At 41.3% G+C, this 21,978-nt stretch overlaps 1 protein-coding gene across 4 annotated transcripts in view; it reads left to right on the forward strand.

The window, feature by feature from the left end:
• The window catches only part of LOC119029651 (A-kinase anchor protein 2), an 89,687-nt gene that overhangs the window by 55,897 nt on the left and 11,812 nt on the right, over positions 1-21,978 (forward strand). The window lies entirely within an intron of this gene.

Consider the following 21,978-nt stretch of genomic DNA (forward strand, 5'->3'; position numbering starts at 1 on the left):
AGGGGACCATTTGTTCACCCTTTTACAGGGGATTACAGGCTTCCAAGCGGCAATTTCCATTATCCATTTTTTTGACTGGCACTCGCCTAAATGGTGTGTGTACAATGTGTGAATGCGTGCGTGTGTGTGTGTGTGTGTGTAGACTAGAGGGAGGGAAAAATCTGATGGTGCGATTTTCTATAAAGTACAAAATCAACAATAGTTCAAAAAAGATGTTTTTTGCCATCATTAATAGCTAAATGCAATGTGACATGGATGAAGATATGTAAAAGGAAATTATAGAAAAAGAAAAAAAAATTAAGGGTGGTAAATGCATTTTAACTTTAAAATGAATAAATTATTCAAATGGAAAATACAAATGAGAAAGTAAATAAATAGTCAAATTAATACAAAGTTAAATAAACAGAAATAAATTAAAGCAGAAATGTCTGTTTGTCACATTCTATGCATTAATTAATGGCATCATTAACTCATATTAATGTATCCATTGCGCTATAATTTATTCATTTATTTATTTTGGCAGTTTTAGTCCACTTTATAAAATGCAATTGCATGCAGGTTGTTAATTTGAAAATATGTATCTTTATATCTCAAACCAGTTCTTTGAATTCCTGTAAATCACAGATGTGTTGCTGGTGTGTGTCAGACAACACAACAGCAACAAACGACATTACAGGTATAGAGAGCATAGTGCTGCAAAGTCACAGGCAGCATAGCGTTCCACAGCCAAATAACCATGAATATAAAAAGTACAAAAAAAATCCTTGAAAGGGAATTCATAATGAGTCTGTGGTGCCAAATAGTTTATTTATGGTAAGCTTACTGTACTTTGGGGTATTTTTATCTACTATGGAATCAGGTTAATATAGTACTGTTATAATTCTACTGGGAGACATGCAGTCAGTGCAGTACTGTACAATTTTCAAGTTTATAGTGACCATATTATTCCCTTATGACTCATTTTATCAATATTTTATGTATAATACTGCTGGCTTTCTTTGTTTTTGTACATTGTAGCCACTCTGTAATAAATATTCATCAATTTACCTCTCCTGGAATATAACTACTCTAACTGTATTTAGAGCATAACACTTATGCACATCTCTGACAAATAGCAGTTATGATCCTCAGATGAGGGCTTGACAATTGTTTGGCTCTTTAGACCTGAATTTCATTGGACCTAATGGCTGTAGTTATGACAATCAAAGGAGTCATTTCGCTGGGGTTGTGTTGCCGTTATACGGACACATTTTTCACAGTTTGGCCGATAGGAAAACTGGCTTCGAAAGGCTGGCGCTCGTCCTGGGGGATTTCTTTTAGACCGAAGCACCATCACTGCAAGATTGGGTCCTACACCTCCCATGATGCAAGCTGATTGTGTGCGGTCAGACCCTTTTTGATAACGCTCTAGTCTCTTAAACGCCACACACAAAGGCTGTAACAAAGGCTAACCCTGATGTCATCATCGGGGTCATTTTCTCATACTTTGTAAAATCCCACGTAGGGCCAGAGAAGACAGTAGAAATTACACAGAGTGCCCCTTTAAATGTGATGAGCGACATCTTCAAGCACTACACCAGCTTGTGTAGGCTCGAGCAGGCTACATGTAGGTTAGTTAACTTTTACCACCACCATGGTTCTTCTGGAGCGTTCTGACTCTGTTGTTGTGTCTCTAAAAATGCCACCTGAGCACATTTGGGTGAGAGGGGGGGTGGAAGGGGTTCACAGAGCTGGAGGTGACAGAGAGTGAGAGAGAGATGGGGTACGGGTCGGAGCAGGGGCTTGGTCGGGTGAGGCTGGGCGGAGGAGGAGGGGGGCATGCTGGCTGTCCGGACTGCAGTCAGGTTGTTTTGCAGCTGAATAAATGAATGAAAGGCGGTAACCTGATCCGCGCGGGTCGGCCTCTCATTGTGCTCGGCTGGAGCTCGCGCTGGCGGCTCGCTCTCTGATTGTCTCTGGAACGAGGCAGAAAACGGCTCGCGAGCCCCCCTGCATTATTCAGCGCGCGTGCCTCGAGGAAGAGAAAAGAGAGAGGAGAGAGAGCGAGAGAGAGAGAGAGGAAGAGGAGGGAACTGCTGGTTGGAAAAAGCTGGCGCGTAAAAAAAAAAGCAGCTCAATGTCATCTCAGTCGCCGGTGATACCGCCGCTGAGAGCACACGAGCATCCGCGCCGCTACTTCTCCTGTCCGGCTGCTTCTCTCGACCGGCCGGCGGTGCAGCTGCCGCGGCCACGTTTGAAGTGAAGAAGGAGCAGACAACGAAAGAAGTAGACGAAGAAGACGACGAAGAAGAAGTAGAAGAGGAAGAAGAGGAAGAAGTAGCGGTCAGCAGGTCGGTTACGCCTCCGCTGTTAAACAACTAATCCCGGTTATTAGCCGTTAATTAGTCGATCGTAGTCAAGCTAAGGAGCTCCGAGGGGGGTCAACAATTAGCCACACATCTTCCTACACACAGGTAGATTTAATTAAAACAAAATTACTTCTCAAAACATGACAGAAATGTAATTTTGACTTAAGTTTATGTAGGATAGACAACTCAAAAAGGGACATCAGTGAAAGTGAGGAAGCTTTTTTTCTATGCTGATGTGTTGTCAATTAGCAATGTGTTTGAGTTTTTGGAGTCTGTGTGTGTGTACGTGCTGGTTAATAGAAACAGAGCCTGTAATTACACTGATTGGCTTTAAAGTGGGGAGGACACAGGATACTGCACCCTCCTCTCCTGACAGAGAGAGGCAGCCAAAGGAGGTCAGTGGACCAGACTGCTTGCTGCAGTAGTCTCTGTTTCTCCCCTCTGTGTGCTCCTCCTACTCCTCCTCCTCCTCTGCATCACTTTAACCCAGTATAGAAATGACCTTAACCTGGTTTTCATCATCCACGCGCCGAATGACTTGGCAGAGGCAGAGACACAGTCTTCTCTCTGCTGTTATGTCTCCCTCACTGAGAAAACATCATAGTTGTGACACTGGATAATTGCTTTGTGGGGTTTTTTTTGTCCAGTCTAGTTATCCCCTTCTTTTAATTCCCAATTATTTTGACAATCAGTTGTTTCAGTTATTTTTCAAGCAAAAATGTCAAATATTTTCTGGCTCCAGCTTCTTAATCATAAGGATTTGCTGCTTTACTTTGCAATTTTTAATAGTAGATGAAGAGTGTTTCGGTTTTGGATTGTTGGTTGGACAGAAGAAGCAATATGAACGCATCACTTTCTGCTCTGCGATGAGCAATTTTTGACATTTAAAGACTGAACAATGAATCAATTCAATGTGAAAATAATTGGCAGATTAATCACTAATGAGAATAGTCAGGAGTTGCAGCTCCAATCTCAACGACTTATTATGTCTCTCTAGCTTTATGTAACTCTCAAACATGCATACAAACATGCTGAACATGTTCGTGCTCTCATAAAAAAAACCTGGTCAATGGGCAGTACACACAGTTTCCGCCCCACCCCTGCTGAGAAGCACTCATTTTGGATATTAAATGCATGTTAACATTTTTTTTAAAAGGTAAAAAGAGAAGAGGTAGTCACAACCATCACAGAGTGGAAGCCAATCGAACCAAAGAGACAGCTGGCACATGTCCAGAGCAAAGCACCTGAAGTCAGACTTCATTTGTTTGCTCCAGATTTTTCCGGTGGCGAGTTTTCATTCTTTCTCTTTGCCTGTAGCTGTTGCCAGGCAACTTGCAATTCTTTTGATTGTAGACCTTGTCGGTGTAAATGGTTAAGGAGGGATGAGCTGACCTTGACATGCTTGAGGTAATTGGCCAATGGGTTTTTATTTGCTCGTGGTGTCGGATCAGCTCATCAGAGGGATGTAAAGGTTCAGGTAAAGTATCTTCTCTTTTCTGTGTAGCTAACTGATGAGCACAGTGATGTGCTGATAAATATCCCATACTGGGTTAGCTGATTTAATCCACTTATCTTAAAATTGCACACTCATGGTGCAGACATATTCTAGTTAAATCCAGTATCCCCACCAGATGCGTTTTTTTTAAGATGGTAAATCTTCCTGCTGTTGTCAGAATAGAGAAGGTGTTTGGGAAAAAAAAGAACTTGACCCTGTTTTCCCATTGCTTCAATCAGGCCGATTGATTTTACTTCACTACAGTCATTTTGCTTGGGTGCAGCTGACCCATACAACACCAGAAGGGTGAAATCAAGTGTGTGTCTTTGAACATCCTCACAAACGCTCTGTAAAGAAAGACATGTGTTCATTTCGAGTTTATCTTGGATTTGACAGCCTTTATTTATCTTGCACCTAGTTTACTCACCACAGCAGTGCCTGTAAGATGGGCAAACACATCCACCAGACACAAGGAAGAGCAGTACAAGAAACAAGGCACAGTGATGAGATTCTGGTCAGATATGATCAGTAACATTCAAAACTGAGGGGCAAACAAAGTTGTTTTGGAGGTTGAAGTCCCTTTTTTCTGCCCACCGCACTCTGTTTAGAATAGTTCATTGCCTGTGTTGGCTGTTTTGTTTGGTCATCATTTGAAATTACTAGCTCATTCTGGAAATAACGAAGCGCAGCAGCAAACTGCCAATTCAGGCAAAGTGTTTGCCAATCGCTCTGCCGGGCCCTGGGACAGAAAAATCACAGCCAGCTCTACAGTTTGATTAGATAGTCACTGACACGGGGGTACCTGCCATATACAGTGCCTGTTTGTGTAGCTCAAGATTTGTGTGTGTGTGTCTGGTGGAAGTACATTTTTCGTCCCTACCTCTCTTTTAGCAGCATGAATTGTAACAATGCTGACAGGAACAACAAAGTTATCAATGATGTCCTCTTCCTTCGAACCTCTCCCTCTTCCCAGAAAGCACACATGCACAAACATAATCACAGGTTATATAACAGCTGTGTGGCTGATGATCCCAAAGCTTGGTGTGTACACAGGAGGTGGAAATGGGACTGAAGGAGAGACGTGATGACAGAGACCGACGCGATAACATGAAACAGTGAGTGGAGGGAGAGATAAAGGGCGGTGGAGGTACAGGTGTGTGTGTGTGTGTTTGTGTTGGAGGGTAGCTGGAGCCGTGAGTGTGAAGCGAATGAGGAAAACGTGAGGGAGGGAGGAAGGTGGAAGATGCGGGTCTAGGAAGTCTGTTCAGTCTCACATGGCTCGAAGTGTTGTTGACATTAACTGGCCGATGGCCTCTCAATGGCCGATCTGTTGATGAGCCTCCACTGGCTGTCTTCCAGGAAGAGAGTGATACTCCGCCTCGTGTTATTGGATGAAGTCCCAAACATTACAGTCAAATCAGCGCTGTTCACATGGACACTAATGCTGTCATTGATACACCATTGTGGTGTCTTCTCAGTTGTCAGTTCTCATTTCACAAGTGTAATGTGTGTGCCATCAGCTGACAGGAACAGGAAAGAAAACATTGCATTAAGACAGAGCCTGCTAATGTTTGTGCATGTTTGAAATATAGCTGGAATCTTAAGTAGTTCTTTGCAGTGTGAATGACACTGTGGCTATTTTTGTCGGGCCCTTGGGAATGGATGACAGCTAAAAGTGATGAAAGGACACAGTGTATCTGTGTTTATTTCTCAAAACTTTGATTACACAGCAAAATGAAGTCACCTTGGTACAGTAAGACAGGAGCAAATTTTGGGTTCTTGAAAAGAAACCCAATCATCATGTCATAGGAAAAGATAGGGTACAGAAATGTGTCATGAGCATTAGTGCTGTGATTGGGTGTCCCGTTAGATTTGGCTTTTGGTACCGCCTGAAAGATCAACTTCTTGTTTTCACATTATTACTCAGTTTAATTTTCTCTCCTCATCATCATTGTTGATAGGGAGAGATTTACATTTCCACCTGTCTACTTCAAACGGAATGTCAACATATACATGCGTGTTGATCTTACTCATGAATGTCGGCATTTTTGTTTATTTTGGAGTTAGTTCTCGCTCTGGCACAAGAAGAGGATTTCCCCATTGGTGGTCTTACAAAGTCAGCATTTGCTCCAGCTCAGGGTACGTTGTGTAAAACAAAATGTGTCAAATTGCCAGTACTTTTTGACACACTAAGTTGAAAAACAGAACAAACACAATATATTTAATGTTTTACCCCATTATCTTCATTGACTTTTTTGTAAATATATGATTATACTTTGCTGTAATTAGGGTTGTATTTGGTTTGGTGTAACCTTAGTAACCAGGTTTTTAAGGGCCATTTAACGTCTATGCCCGTGAACATGACAATGAAAGAAAAATGTCTGACTGTACCACCTGACGAGGTCAAAGAGTCAATTTTTGTCGCATTCCATCTCAGAAAAGTATTTTGTCCAGTGTTTTGGTATTTGTTTTCCAGAGGGGAAGAGAACTGGAGGGATGCAGGAAATGCAACAATACAACCCAGCCATGTGATGGCCACCATTACACAACCTCCGCCACCCACTATTGTCCACAACATCCACCGACTATTGTTGCACTGTGCAACAGAAGTCATTCATTCAACACAAAGCAAAGCACAAACCACCTGCTAGCAGAAATACCATGTTTACAACAAAGACGCTCACATAGAAAATGAAAATACAGCGCTGGAATACAGGGAACAGAACATTTTTAAGACAACTGCCTTTGAACAGAACATTTCAAAATTTGAAAACTGTGTAAAATGACTCGTCTGATAGAAGTAGAGCGCTGAATCATTTTTCACCATAAGAAGTTACAGTAAACAAGAAACAGTCTTAATCGGTCGTTCGGGGAAGGAAGGCAGGAGGTTGACCTCTAATGTCAGGGTTTCATCTCACAACACAGTGCTGTGTTTTGGTGGTGAAAGGCTGCAGAAGTATCTTTATCACATTCCAGCTTAAGATTGGAATTTCAGAATACCATTTGGGCTTGAGCTGTTGCAGAATGTGTGAGGGGGGCTCGGGGCACCTTTGTCTGCAGGGCTGTTGTCGTTATCTTTGTGAGAGCCAAGCTGAACCCTCATAGTCAAGGCCATTTAAAGGAAGTGAGGTCCGTTACATCTTTGTGGATTCAAGAATTATGATTTATGGTTGAGCTATAACCATCCAGTTAGTTTCTTGGAAATGACTCAGCTATTACAGGATCGAGGACATGATCCGTAACATTTTTTATCCACTTTTAGTTCCCCTGGTCTTAAGACAAACTTCCTTTGGGATAGCAGGCAGATTTGTGGGCTGTTTGCTCTCTGAGCCAGATGAAACAAGTTCAAGTATGTTCCTATGCAGTGTTGAAAGATCGTTGGGAGAATTCAAGACATCAGTAACTGGATCAGGAGTAGATAAGGTATCTGTAGTGAAAGAGGGAACACAGAACTGTAAATTACAACACTTCATCAGGAAATATCTCCAGGAATGTACTGAACGTCACAGACTATGTAAAAGAATCTGATGGGAGTTTTCCTTAAAGTGGGGCTGGGCAAAAATGTCTCTCCTGTGGCAATCAAACATTCTGTTTGTTGTTGGATTTGTAATTATTGAGATGATATGAACATCAGGAATGTACAAGGAGGGAATCAGTTGAGATATTATATCCACGCAGTTGTAATTTATGCACACAGGAACAGGAATGGGTTTGATCTAAAGTCTTAATTTCAGGTCATGTCTTTTTAACTCTTGAGTCATGTTTGTATTTACTTAATTGTAGAAGGGTTTTTTTTTTTTCAATTCGATACCACACTTTTATACAAAAATAATACTTTGTGCATCTGTTGATACCACAGCAAAAAGCCGTGTTACTGTAATCGTCCATCTTAATGCATGCACACTGGCTTTCCTCCCTTTTTTCTTTTACTCTCTCCTAGCAAGGTTATCTGCTTTCTTCCTCAGCTCTATGTTTTATAAAGTTGCCAAGAAAACATACTTTGTGTTGAGGATATCTTTCACCCGTGACTCATTTGTCATGAAAGCAGATGAGCTTGGTGGTGTATATAGCTGTATAGCTCCCATGCCTGGGCAGCCATACATATACCACAGCAGCCCACCCAAATAAAGTCTACCTGAGGGAAAAACTGAATGATGGTAATTGTTCAGCCTTGGGTCATTTAATATTTAGTATTTTTTAATTGCTCCTGCAGTTAAGATACAAATGTATATGGATCAAAGAGTTGATGAAGTATTGATGCTTTTGACAACCTCGAAGAACACATTCATTATTTGCTTCTCATAATGGTGGTGAGCACAGACTGGTTGCTGCTGTGTTTCAGAATTGTGCTGAAGCCATGCTGCTCCCTTGAAACGACAGAAATAGAAAGCACTGATAGAAACAAGCAGCATCTAAATGAATGGGTAATGCTGCCATTGTCAGGCTCAGACATGTTTTCTGTCACCCGGCTGTTTTCTTCCTGTGTGAAGCCTCCTTCCTCTGTCTAAATACTGCAGCTAATGAGCTAGTTTCCTGAAATAGACAGGTGATTAACACACTGCTCTTCTCAGTGTGAGGCACGGTGGAGCTAGTTAATGCTATAAGCTAACACTGAGTGGAGGTTCACTCTCTTAGGAGAACAGTGTTATTATGCTGTCTGATGGGTGGGAATAGGTTTTTAATAATTCTTGCGTGTGCTGTTCAGGCAGGGCCTGCTACAGCCATGCAGCTTCAGAACATACCGCTGGGATGTTATTTCCAAAAGCAGTGAAAATATCAATCTGTTGCGTGATCGATCGACTCATGGAGAAGAGGAGTACGTTGGTGATGGGTGATAAGGTCAGACACAATTCCTGATAAGTTCATGGTATTAGTCATGATCTCAGATATTTTTTCTGTCGTAGTAGTGTGAGTATTGAGACTAGCTTTCCGTGTGTTTGACAGGATGATCTCTATATCAGTCTTCATCCTCAAAGCTACTTCAACTGTTTAATTTCAACTTGTTTGAGCACTGACATGTAATCCTCATGTGCTTCTCTTGACAAATCATGTTATTTAGTCCGCAACATGTGGTGATAACAAGCCTGCTAATAAGCAAGCATGCTGGAGTGTGATTCTGTAGGTGGGTGTGTCAAGCTTTCTAAACATAGCTAGCTGCTATCCCAGTGTTGTACCATGCTGCAAGTCATTAATCTAATCTGTCTCCACTCTTTGACTCAAACAGTACATGTAAGGTCATGCTAACTTGATTGGCTGATTATGTTAATAATGCAGATAGACAACAACATCCAGCAACCAGTGCAGAAATGTACATGAGAAACTGCAACAAAAGCATATTATTACACAGTTACCACATGCTGTTTTCTGATCTTGTGTAAAGCTAATGGCTTCTGTCACTTGGGATAAAATCCCCCCAGAAAGCTTACATGTTAGCCTCTCTGACCACATATCTTAATTTTATTCAGAACCTTTCGCCCACTGGCCTGTTAGCCTCACTGTGTGGTCGTTGCATTGAGAGCACTGTGGGACAAAATACTAAAATGGGCCGATTCACGCTGTGAAAGGATTAGAATTATATGCTCCATGGCTTTTTCTTCACTCAGACACACACACACACACACACACACACACACACACACACACACACACACACACACACACACACACTGGGGGTAGCAGACAGAAACAGGCAAAACCACATCCTCGAAATACCCTCAAACTCAGCCATCCGTGTGTCCCTTCCTCCTCTAGTGCAGATTTGGTCTTTCATGTCTTTCCTCAGCTTATTTCCTGTACAATCTTCCTGTTATTTTGGATTCTGATTGACTGTCCAAAGAGGCTCAGATCTGTTTCTTTAGTTTCACTTCTGAGATTGCTTATAGTATTTTAATTACAGACTTGTACTTGGAGTTAAAGTTTCTGAAGTTCAGCTATAAATGGACCAGAGAAGCACTCTTTTTGTTGCCTGGTATGATCAGGTATTATAAGGTAATAGTTAAAGGTTAGTGTATTGAAAGGTTCCTGGGTTCACTGTGGGTGTTTGTGTGTGATGTGATAAGAAACAAAGGGAATGAAAGTTGACAGCAAGTGCTGTGTCCTGCTGGATTAACAGCGGGAGAGAGCTGGACTGTTATATAACCAAGGGAGGCTGCTGAAAGGAAGGAAAAAAGTCCTTGGCAATGTGTCCTGAAATTTTGGGAAAGTTTTGTCCTTTTGTCATTGATGTCACTGATGACATTTATTATTCCTGGACACTCACAGGTTACATGGCAGAGGGAGGTTTGCCTTAGTAGTGCTGACCCCTATTGTGTGTTATAGTAATGAGTCCTAAAACCTGGAAATCAGTATTTTTGCGTTTCCAGTTCCTCCATCTCAAAGGTTTGTTTAATGAATTTTAATTTCAGTGTCTGAAATGAGGTCTGTGTTCATCACATGCATCATATTTACACATTTTGTTGAGAAGAAATTGAAATATATCACTAAATGTCCAACAACTGAAATATAAAGCGTTCACATGTCTTAAAAACGGCAGTTGCTAACAAGTGTTTCAGTGAGACTACAGAGGTTATCGGGGACATTAAATGTCATCACACCAAACAGAAACTCATTTAATCTTATGCACTTGTCCGTCTTTACAGGATGATTTTAGGTGCAAACCATTATAACTCTACCTTGTAGTACTATCTTATTTATAACATCAGCTTTTTACTTAATTTACTTAAGGGAAAAGGAGCTCCTCTAGACTGTGGTGCTTAAAGGGATATTCTGGTGTAAAATTAATCCATGGTCTAACACACCGTGACACCGAGTAGACCCCCCCTCGAGAGATTAAGTTTGCAGACGGCTAGCTTATGTAGTTTTAGCAACCTCAGAAAGAGACAGCACGATAATAATACATTGGAGTATATACCTCCACCAAGAAACCACCTTCAAAAAGCCACAAATAATGCTCAGAACAGCACCAAACTTCAGCAACAGAACAAATAGGGCCTCAGTACATAGTTCGAGGCATCAATCCTCCGCTATGTTAGCCAGATTTCTATTGTAAAGTCAACACAACTCATCACTCTCCTGCTGCAGCTTCCTGTTGTGGGGAAGCCCTGCGAATCGATTACCGAGTGCAGTAGAGTTCCACAGCTCAAGGATGAAAATGTATGATTATTACTCCATGGAAATGCAATCAAAGTTCATGTGTCTTGCCTACCAGATTATAACAGTTACTATCGAGAGCGGACAGGGAGAAGAACTGAATTGAACATCTCTAACTGCACTCGGTTATTATAGTTATATAAGTATATACTGTAGGTAAATAACGGCTGCAAGTTTAATAGTCCTCAGAACTAAAGAGCAAATAATTTTTTCTTTGGATCACCATTTTAAATGTTATACTGTCTGACTCTCAATATAACCAGAGAAAACAGCTCTGCAGGCCTGTGTAATATCTAAACTTATTACTCCTCATTTAACATGTCTGGTCCATTTTGTCGATTGGATTCTAATCAAATTCACTAATGATACTTCATGGCTTTCTTGCTGTTTCTTGGATCCTGCCGGCAGAAGGATAAATTACCTGACATAAAATTATGTTTAGTCACTAATTAGTTTCACAGCCTTCATGTAGTTGTTACACAGCTCTGTGTGTAAGCAGTGTCATCTGCAAGAAAGTGTAAACTGGACTCGGATTTGCAACTGCGATTGACTTAACGTACATTATCTGTCACATAATACACACACAGTACACCATTTCACCGGGCAACAAGCCCAGCAAAGTACAGTTTGTTTTACTTTCACAGTGTGAAATATTATTATACACACAGATCTGGGCACCAGTCAACAAAAGCAGTACAGTCGCTGCCATGACTCAGTCCAAGACATTACTCATAATGGACGGCTGTTCAGTGTTACTGTTCGACTGTGTTTTGTCCCAGTTGGTCCTGTACTTGTGCTCTCTGTCCTGACTGTGCTTTGAGAGCTCATGCACACAAGTGGTCACACTCTCTGACTACAGACCTTTCCGCTGAAGAAGAGCCCTCCATCTGTGAGCATGTAAGTGTGTGTGTGAGTGTGTGTGTGTACGTGTGTGTGTACGTGTGTGTGTGGAGTAGCATTAGTATTCAGGATTGAGAGTCTCAGTGAAGCGCCCGTCGGGCCCTTTGTTGTTGTTTCATGAAGGGGTCTGAGGGGGTCTGGGCTGTGTGTGAGTGGTGTCATGAGAGACTTGAAAAGGGACACAAATAGTTGCCATGAGTCCAGACATGCGCTGCATTCCTCTCTAACACTCTAAACTCTAAAGGCTTCTTAACATGATTTCAGTCTGGTTGTTGTTTCGAGCTCTCTGGCAGTTGGTAGGTGCAAATCGCCTTCATTATTATTCTTTTGCGGTGCTGTGTATGCTGTCACCGTGCCTGTGTGTCTCTGCGTAAAGCTGGGTGGACGTGCACATTATACACACTAGCCTTATTCTACCAGTGCTTCTTAAATTGTGATGGACATTTATTGACTTTGATTGAGTGCACTGTTTATTCCGCAGAAGTTCTTGTGAGGTTTGTAGATGTTAGAACAATTAATTAGATGATATCTGAAATATTCAAATTAAAATGTGTTCTTTTTTTATCTTCATGTCTGTTTTTAATTGGATAGGCCGATCTGGTCATATCTTTCAGACTGTTTATTAAGCCAAATGCATGTCTTACAGCATGTGGCGACTGGCCTGTGATTGTGTGTGTGTGTGTGTTTTAGTGCAGGTGGCCACTAGTTTTTGGCATATTTCCTGTGTTGAGGGCCATTTCCACGGACACAAGTAAGCGCAGCTTCCTGGTTTCCTGTTTAGATGACCTGTGAGTTGTGATAGGCTTCTATCCAATCAGTTGCTTCCTCTACATTGCGGCATCATTTGTTATATTTGCTTAAAAGTGCTCACCGCCCATCTTTAAACTCACAGTCTTCATCATGCGGCAAGAATTAAAATAGCAGTATGAGAGTGGAGGATTTAGGAGGGCGTTGGCCCTCAATGCTGGACTCAGCAATTGGCAGCTTTTCTGAGAAATGGGTTGATTTTTAATAGGATTTTACAGCCTTGGAAGAAAAAAACAATTAAAACAGATGATTGGCAGTTTTTTTCTCAATTCTGACGTCATTAAGAATGCTTCCTTTTTGTGCTGTAAATGTCTAATGTCTTCTAAATATCCACCCCTTTTAAAATACATTTGAAGAGAGAAACAGACCATGCTGATACAGAACAGTACTTCATTTTAGGAATTAGGATTATTCTGCTAAAAAACTGTGCTGAATATCAAACGCTGAAAGAAAATCCTAGCCTACTCCTTTAAAGTAAACGATTTGATCTCCTCTCTGTCTCTTTGTATGCATGGTGTGTTGTCTCAGTACCTCAGTACCCAACTTACCTGAGAACTTAGATGAGAGCATCACTGAAAGGTCTCATACAAACTGTGTACCCTGGAGCAATGCTGGACTTAATTACTAAAAGATTAAAAGTGATTTTCAGGTCGATCATATTTTTCTCTTCATACTCGTGAAAACGCCCCAGTTTCTTACTGTACGTGCAAAGTCTTCTGTGTTTGTGCTTCAGAGTATGTGTGTCTCTGGATGGTATGCTGCAGTGGTTAAGTGTGTCATTCATTGATCAATGATTATCAGCTTCCATGACATAAGACTGCTCTGGGCACTGCCCTTTATTGGCAGGACGGTGTTGACCCAGATGCATGCAGTCACATGTAGACACGCACATGAATAAACCATCATGTACACTCCTGCTGTCTTCCTCTTATTCCTCTGTCTTTTCATATTCCCTTTTCATCTTTCACAGCTCATCCGTTACTCACTCTATAGTCTTCAGCTCTCCTCTCTTTAAATCACCAGTGCCAGCATAACGACCACCGCAAGTCTCTTTGTGTGTTACAGGAATTGAACTCCCCAGTGAATAGGCAATAATTGGGTTACTGTCCCAATTTTCTGTGACCGATTTCTCTTCATCATATGAGTTATTTATAGCCTGGGAACTCACCAGGAACTTGTGATTTGCCATTTTAAACAGGGACACCTAAAAGGGACGGAAGATTAAGATGAGGATTTTGTTTGGTAATCATGGTGATTACATTATCCATTTGTTGTACATACCTTATCGACTCATCAATGTATGTGCATGAAACTGTTATTTCCTCACATTTGTTGGTTTTATTTTAAGGAAACATTCTCAAAAAGATTCAACCAAAACTCTTTAAGTTCTACATATTGCACCTTTAAGAGCTGAAGGTTTGTTGATCTTTGAAATAGTACACTTTGTTAGTTCTGTTGTTTCAGTGGTATAAAATGGTATTTAAACTTGACAGCATTATAGGTAATTTTATCTAAAGCCCTGTTTCTGGAATGATAAAGTATATCCTCCAACTAATTGGACTCAATGATGTTATCTAGAGACATCCTCAGTTAGAGAGCGGGGCCAGCGCCTGTTTGTCACTCTCTGACAGGACATCCAGCTGTTAGCGGGCTCACATTGGCTTTTGCCTGCCTTCCTCTGCAGCTACAGGGTAGGATAACCTCTCTGACCTCTGGACCACCCTGCAGTTCTCAACACGCTCTCCAGATTTCAGTTCATTTTCATTTTGTTAACTAATGTCATGGTCTAAAGTTAAATGACTGGAGGTTTGTACAAAACTGTCTTTTGAAGGTTTTGTTTACTGCGCTTAGTTTATTTTGAAGTGACAGGTGATAATTTAGCCCTGATATTCAAAGAAGACAAAAACATCAGTGCTTGTCCTGTGTGTGGCAAATGAGGTAGCAAATTAGAGCAAAAATAATTTCTAGAGAAGAGGTCAAATATCATTCTGTCAAATACTGCGGTAAACCTGGTTTGTCTTTTGCGTATTTAGCTTTTTAAAAAGTAATCTTGAGCGCTCTAATTGCTAAAACGCATTCTGACATCGGTACCACGCTTGTGGCGCCGTCCTCCATCATTTAGCAGCTGCTAACACAATATTGCTAATTGATCCTTTAAATCCAAGGAAAGTGTTTCCAGTTGCGTCTTGATGTGTTGTGTTTGTGGACAGAGAAAGTGAACCATGACTCAGGTGAGCTCTGGTTTCCACCGGCCCGATCCTATGACCCACACACACATACACACACACACACACACACCAATACAAGTAGCCTTACAGTGACCCTTAGACCTAAGAATTAGATTTCTGTCAATTTAGAGTAAAACTGGAGATTGGGTATCTTTCTGTAACATTTAATTTTTGTCACAGTGGACACACTTCTAAAACAGTATATCAACCAGCCTGTTATAAATCCTCCACTGATAATTAAGTACTTTGAAGTTTTCAGGCAGCAGGAGGTCACAGCTATTAGTTTATTAAAAGGTGAATACAACAGGTCCATCAGTCTAACCCTCATGTGGGACTGAGTCAACAGTCCCACAGTGACGATGACAGAAGAAAATATCATTACCGCCCTTATCACCTCCACCCCTTTTCTTCAGTCATCATCTCTTCATCATTCCTGCCTGCCTCTCTCTCTCTCTCTCTCTCTCTCTCTCTCTCTCTCTCTCTGACTCCTGAATTTTGACAGTAGCTGTAGGTTAAAGGGAAAGTGGGCGAGCGACATACGTACAGAACAGGGAAAGAGAGGGCTTGGTCTGACACAGGAAGGGAGGAGTGGGGAGCCACAGGGTGGATGTTTTTGGTGTGAGTGTGTGTGTGTGTGTATGTGTGTGTGTGTGTGTGTGTGTTTGGATGAGGGGCCTGCACAGATGGGGTCTTTGTGCGGGAGGGCATCTGGAGAAACACACATACACACACTCAGCCCATGACATCACAGCTTACCGAGCTGCCGGCAGGAATGTTACTGAGAAAGGAGAGGCTTTGTGGAGGAGAGGAAAGAGACGGGAGGGGAGGAAAAGGAGGAGAAGAAGAGGAGGAAAAGGCTCGGCCAGGGAAAAGTCCGGCACTCCCACTATCTGGAACAGGACGGACTGAGGCTGGACTGAGGGAAACAGAGCTGAATAGGAAAAACGGATAGACAGATATTCAACGCAGGCACATACGTGGTGGAAGTTACTGTAATATTACAAAACTGAAGGAACATTATTTTTATTTCATCATGGATATACAGATGTCGCAATAATAGAGAAAACGTACTGTTGAGACACAAGATATTTGTCAGAGCAGCAGGTGAGTACTAACCTGACTTGACTTTGTGGAGTACTATGGCAGTTCCTTTTGCTATTTCAGGCATTTGTGTTTTATACAATAGATACGATTTTGTTTTGGTGAGAAATTTTGGATTAAAAAAAGGCTAGAAGCCTACTTATAGAGAGAAAAGGGATGACTCTTCACTGTACTCTAGTTTTTGACAGATAAAAGCTCTGGCAACCTAAACTTAAGTAATAGATAAAGTTCAAGTTCAAGTCATAGAGTTTGATTAAGTACTGATGTCAAACTTCAGATTCTGGTGCTCCGGTAGTAAAAACTGCCAAGATTATGGCCGAAACAAATGATTATTATCGATTAATCTACAGGTATTTTTCATGACAATCAACAGTCCAAAACCCAAAGACCCAAAGGCAGCAAATTCTTACATTGAAGAAGGTGGAACCAGCAAATATTTCAGTTTCAGGTCTGAAATGATTAATCGCTAATCAAAAGCATTGAAAACTTTAGCTCACTTTAGATCACCCAGTCCTGATGTTACAACATAATGCTGTAAGAACTGAATTGTGTACCTAACCCTCTGCAAACTTCAGCCTGAAGACCATGCTGAGTCTGGCCCGACGTTTACCTCCAGCTGTTAGCCCCCTCATCCAGCCCACCTGCCTGTCTGCTGACAAACCAGCCAACCACTATGTGTCAATGTAACCACTTGTTTAGTCACTCTAGTGACTGAAATCATGACTAAGTCCTTGATAGTGCTGTTTTTGGCCTGGGTTCATAATCCAGGCTGTGTGGATAGGAACACCGGGTTAACCCAGCACCAGGCTCCGGTTACGACGCAGGATCATATTTAGCCAGGGAACAGAGCCGGGAACACTGACTGCACCGGGTTACGTTTAAACTCAGAGTATGTGTCCACTCCAGTGTGTGCTGATACAAGCCAATGTCGCAATATTAAAGGCATGAAAAATATGTTTGTGTGAGACGGAGAGAAGCCAAAAGATAGAAGGGACATCAAGGATGTGTGTTTACTTCCAGTCAGGGAGGATTCATATTCTGGTAAATGTGTTGGAGCTTACAAACCACCCCAGCGAGCGTGGCATGCAGCCGAGTGTGTATGATTAAAGTGTGCGTGTTTATGTGTGTGTGTGTGCGTGTGCATGTGTTTGTGGGTTTTGTGCATCACAGTCGGAGCGTAAGCATTTCCAGATGTGACAGGAATGGTGACAGGCGGAGAATGAGACAGCATTTACACGGAACACAGTAATAGTTAGCTGACTCAGACTGTATCACTCTAATTCACTATCAGCCTTCCCAGTTACAAACCTAACTGTATTGTGTCTGTTTTGTCTGGGAATTGCTCGTTTTCTTCTGAAGTTAATGATCCGAAAGGGAAACCAAAAACAACACAGCGCGTAGTACACCAAGCTCAGTTAATCCTAATTAGATTATTAACCCTAGACTCAGATTTAAGCAGACTAATCCTTCCCTAATCTTAGCTGTAAACCCAAATCCAGGCCATAAAATAGTATCTTAATCTTAACTGGGATCTAAACTTTCTCCCCAAAACCCAACCAACATTATCCTGTAATAATCCCAAAATCCTCACCCAAATTATCAATTTGAAGGTGCAATATGTAAGATTTTATTTAGGAAAACAGCTGATAAAAATAAATAGAATAAAATTAAAACTTAAATGTGACAAAATAACAATTTTATTGAGATATCTCCTGAAGCAAGCATGCTAAGCAGCTAGCCATGGCCTGTCCCGGTCCAAAGCTCCTGTGCTAGCAGTGGCAGATTGTCCTCAGCTCTCTATCCTTTTTTGGAAAAGCCCAAAAACAGATGGCCTGTCATGTCGGTGAGCGTGTGGCACTGTTCTCACTTTCACACTGTCGCTGTAACATAGACATTTATGTGCATATACATGCTAATGGAGCCTTGGTGGTCCAAAGGTAATAACGCATTCTGATGCCTCCAGACATTCAAATAAATCATGTGGAATTTCAGCTTTTTCATTAACATGAGATTATTTCTTCCTCCACTTTTACACACACGTTGCTCCTCTAGGCAGAGTGTACAGCGTCCCTCATCACAAGCATTAGAGAGTCAGAGCCTTGAGGACAGTCAGTTATGCCTGGAATGTCAGCTCACCTCAATGAGAGTCAGATACACACACGTGAATACACACACTTGAAAGGACACGCTTACACTGCCATGCACTGCTGCACAACTAGTCTCATACACACTCAGTCTATTGTGTGTGTGTGTGTGTGTGTAGCAGAATAGCATTGCATATGAGACATTCCTGTACTGTAGTACTGTTTTCCTGAGGCAGTAACAGGATATCCTCCCCCTCTGTACTGTCCTGCCTGCTGGACACACACTCACACACATTCCTTAATACAAACGCACATACAGTACGCAAACAATGGGTCCAGCGTACCAAGACGGACACCCTTGTCTGTCTGATCAAATAAGAGTGACATCTGGTCCTCACATGAAAAAATCGTTTGACCTGCTGATGGGCAGAGTGCGGGAGAGCGAGAGGAAAACAAAGGAAGTGGACAAAATACTGGAGATGAAAGAAAAGTACATTAGCATGAGCATTGTGTTTTGTGCTGATTAGCAAATGTTAGAACCGTTAACACGCTAGACTAAGATGTTGATCATGGTAAACGTGGTCTTCCTCATCGGCATTGTCATTGTGAACATAGTAGCATGTTAGCGTTTAGCTCAAACCAGCACTGTCACAAACTACAGACTCAGAGAGGTGCTAGCATGGCTTTAGGCTCTCCTTCTTATGACCCTTCACCTCTCAGAGATCACCTGACAGTCACTAAGTGCAATAATGGGCTCCTTTTTCTTTTCCATCTTTCGTGAGATTAAGCTTAAGCTTCTACTAAAGGATAAGTTTGCCTCAAAACAAAGTAATTATCTACTCACCGTCATGTTGTTGGAAAGTCAGGTGGCGTTTTATAGTCCACAAAACATTTCTGGAGCTTCACAGCAAAACAGTGTTGCAGCATTCCCCTAAATAATTGAAGTAGATGGTGTTTACTCAAAAAAATAAATAAGATGAGATGAAATGCCCCCCTAACGATTGTCTGATGTCTCTGGAAGGCAGGAGATCTCAAATTGATCTCAAAAATATGTTATTCGCATCCCTGTATATGCTGAACTCTTGAAGTCTGAACATTGAAGTGGATTCACAATCTTGACTCTTTGTCGAGGGTGCAAATAACAGCTTTTCAAATCAGTTGGAAATCTTGGGGCTGCTGGAGACATGGATTACACCCCAACAAGCTGTATAGAGTCATTTTAGGTTTTATTTTGTTTTGTTTTGTTTTGGTTTTTTTAGGTTTTAAAACAAGTCCCTATCCACTTCAGCTGGAGAATGCTACAATGCTGTTTTGCTGTGGTGTTAAAAATGTTTAACAGACCAAGAAACTTCACTGACTTTCCATCCCTGAGAGGATCAGTAGATAATAATTTTTAATTTGAGGTGAACTTATCCTTCAAGGTTTCCGAATCAAGTTTCAGATCATCACATTTTATGACTCTTTCAGCCTAAAGCAAAATCCTCAATTTGAATAAAGTGAATCATTGGATTTCAATGGATTGTTGAGAGCAAAGCGAACGCAGAGACATAATAAGATTTTTTTTTTCCTTTGTTACAACGCAAATCATTTACTATAATAGTGAAAGAGCCAAAATAGATCATATGTTATTGTGGTTAGGGTCACAATGGTAGATTTTCACAGTACAATAAATATTGTCATAAAACATCACTATTTGAAAGTATCATAGATATTATATACTGTACCAGAATAACCTAAATGAAAAATAAGAATTTTGTCCTGTCAGACATTAAACTTGATAAAACTTTAAATATATCAATTTTAATAACCCTTTTAATAAAATGACTACAGTAGAAGTCAATACTGCATATGAGCAAATGTACACAGTGACAACCACAATGTCAGCGATTCTGGAGAATGATAGCTGATTGTTCAGTCTTCTTCTAGGATTGTCAAATACTGACAATTTGGACTGGGAGCCCCCCAAACCAAAGCGTTGGTAGCTTGTTGCTGGGAGTGAGATTGCAGAATCGCTGAATAAACAAGCTAATAATTGAGAGACAGCTGCACAGCATTCAGATCTTGATTTAGATTTCAAACGTCAACATTAACAATGAAGAAACTGTTGAAAGCAGTTTTCTGTCTAAGAATAGCCTCAGTTGTATTTCTAAAACCACTTTGAAACTGAAGAGTTATAATGATTTTGTACATCAAAAGAGATCACAGAGTTTAATAACAATAGTCTTGAACCAGATGTTGGTGGGGTATTCCTTTAAGAGGATGTGTTTATTCTGAAATATATAACTCTTGAGACAGTATTAAGTGAGGAATTCGCATGTGACTCAGCCAGATGGGTCACTGAAATGCCCTCAGAGCACATTTTTTTTCCTCGCGGTAGAAACAAGAGATGTGAGGATTGGAGGGAGGAGGAGAGTAATGAAGACAGGGCTGAGGAGGAGAGAGGAGAGTGTTGCTCTTTGAGGAGTGGCAGGGTGTTATAATCCACTGTGTGACCTCACTGACAACTGTGGAACAATCCCAGAGAGGAGAGAGGAAGCAAGAGAGGAAGGAAAGAGCAGTAAGAGAGGGAGAGAGGGGATTCAGTGGAAGAAGAGATGGAGAGCAAGAAACTTAAAAGGGAGGGAAAAGTAATGATCGAGATTTAAGGCCAGCCGCCCACTTTAGTCCGACTGAACTCTTCTTCTGATTTAAGTGCAGAAACGCCCCACGTTTATAGTTAAAAGGTGGTCTGGTGGTGTGTCTGAGAGGGGTCAAAAGCAAATACTTCCTCATTATGGCCGTGTGTGCTTAAACTGAACAGTGTTCCAATTCACTGAAGTGCTCCTCATTAAATCTCTGCACACACACTCTCACGTGTTACAAAGACATGGAGGTCAACAACGCCTCATGGAAGTTAAACACATCCTTGGAACAGAGGTGTAATGGGTGCATGGCAGTAAAACAGGAAGCCAATAGAGTATTTGTTAGTGGAAGCAGAAATATCAATAAAGACAGGAGTGTGTAAATGCAGCTTCTTGCTTAACGGTTGGTCTGGAATGTGTCAGATGGACGGTTCACAAAAAACAGAGGGTCACAGGTTTGATCCCTGCATGCCAGTGTGTCCTCTGACCAGACACTTCACCCTACTATGTAAATATCTTCCCTGGATAAATCACACTAGCTGTGTTTACATGGACAATATTTCCTCAGCCTGATTGCGGCCATTCTTGTTTAGAGATTCCAGCTGAGCAGTTAACCTAGACGCTAAATTAAGCGATCCAATTAGATTTTAGTTCACAGCTTGCACGCAAGCTTTTAATCAGAATCTAGCAAGTGTGGTGTACCTCTATTTCACAAAGCAAGAGATATTTGAACAAAATTACAACTATAATAAGAATAGCCACTCAGAAGAGCGTCCGTTCGTCAAAAAAGTGAAGTAAAATTATGCTGCTGGATAGATGGCCTTGGCATAAAATGGGAATGTCTAGGGTACATACAATAGAAAGACAAATTTTGTTTTTGAAACTGGTGCTTCGTGACAGGAGAAAAAATGGGGGAATGGTATTTCCTTTTGTTCAAAAGGTAGAAGACCTACGACAACCACAGTTCCCTGCATCACACTGGATCAATAAACACTGATGGGTGACATATTGTGATTATGAGTTTACCTTGGTTTTAGCTGCTTTCTCTCTCTCTCTCTCTCTCTCTCTCTCTCTCTCTCTCTCTCTCTCTCTCTCTCTCTCTCGATCAGTGTTTTATAAAATCAGAGTTTGGTTTGTCAAAATAGGGAAATGAGAAGTCAAAATCACAGTATTGCATTAACTGGGGATTATTGCTTCATAAGGGTGAAACTTTAGTGATGATATAGTAACTGTATGAGGAACTCT

Source organism: Acanthopagrus latus, chromosome 12, assembly GCF_904848185.1.
Source record: "Acanthopagrus latus isolate v.2019 chromosome 12, fAcaLat1.1, whole genome shotgun sequence".
Classification (NCBI taxonomy): Eukaryota; Metazoa; Chordata; class Actinopteri; order Spariformes; family Sparidae; genus Acanthopagrus; species Acanthopagrus latus.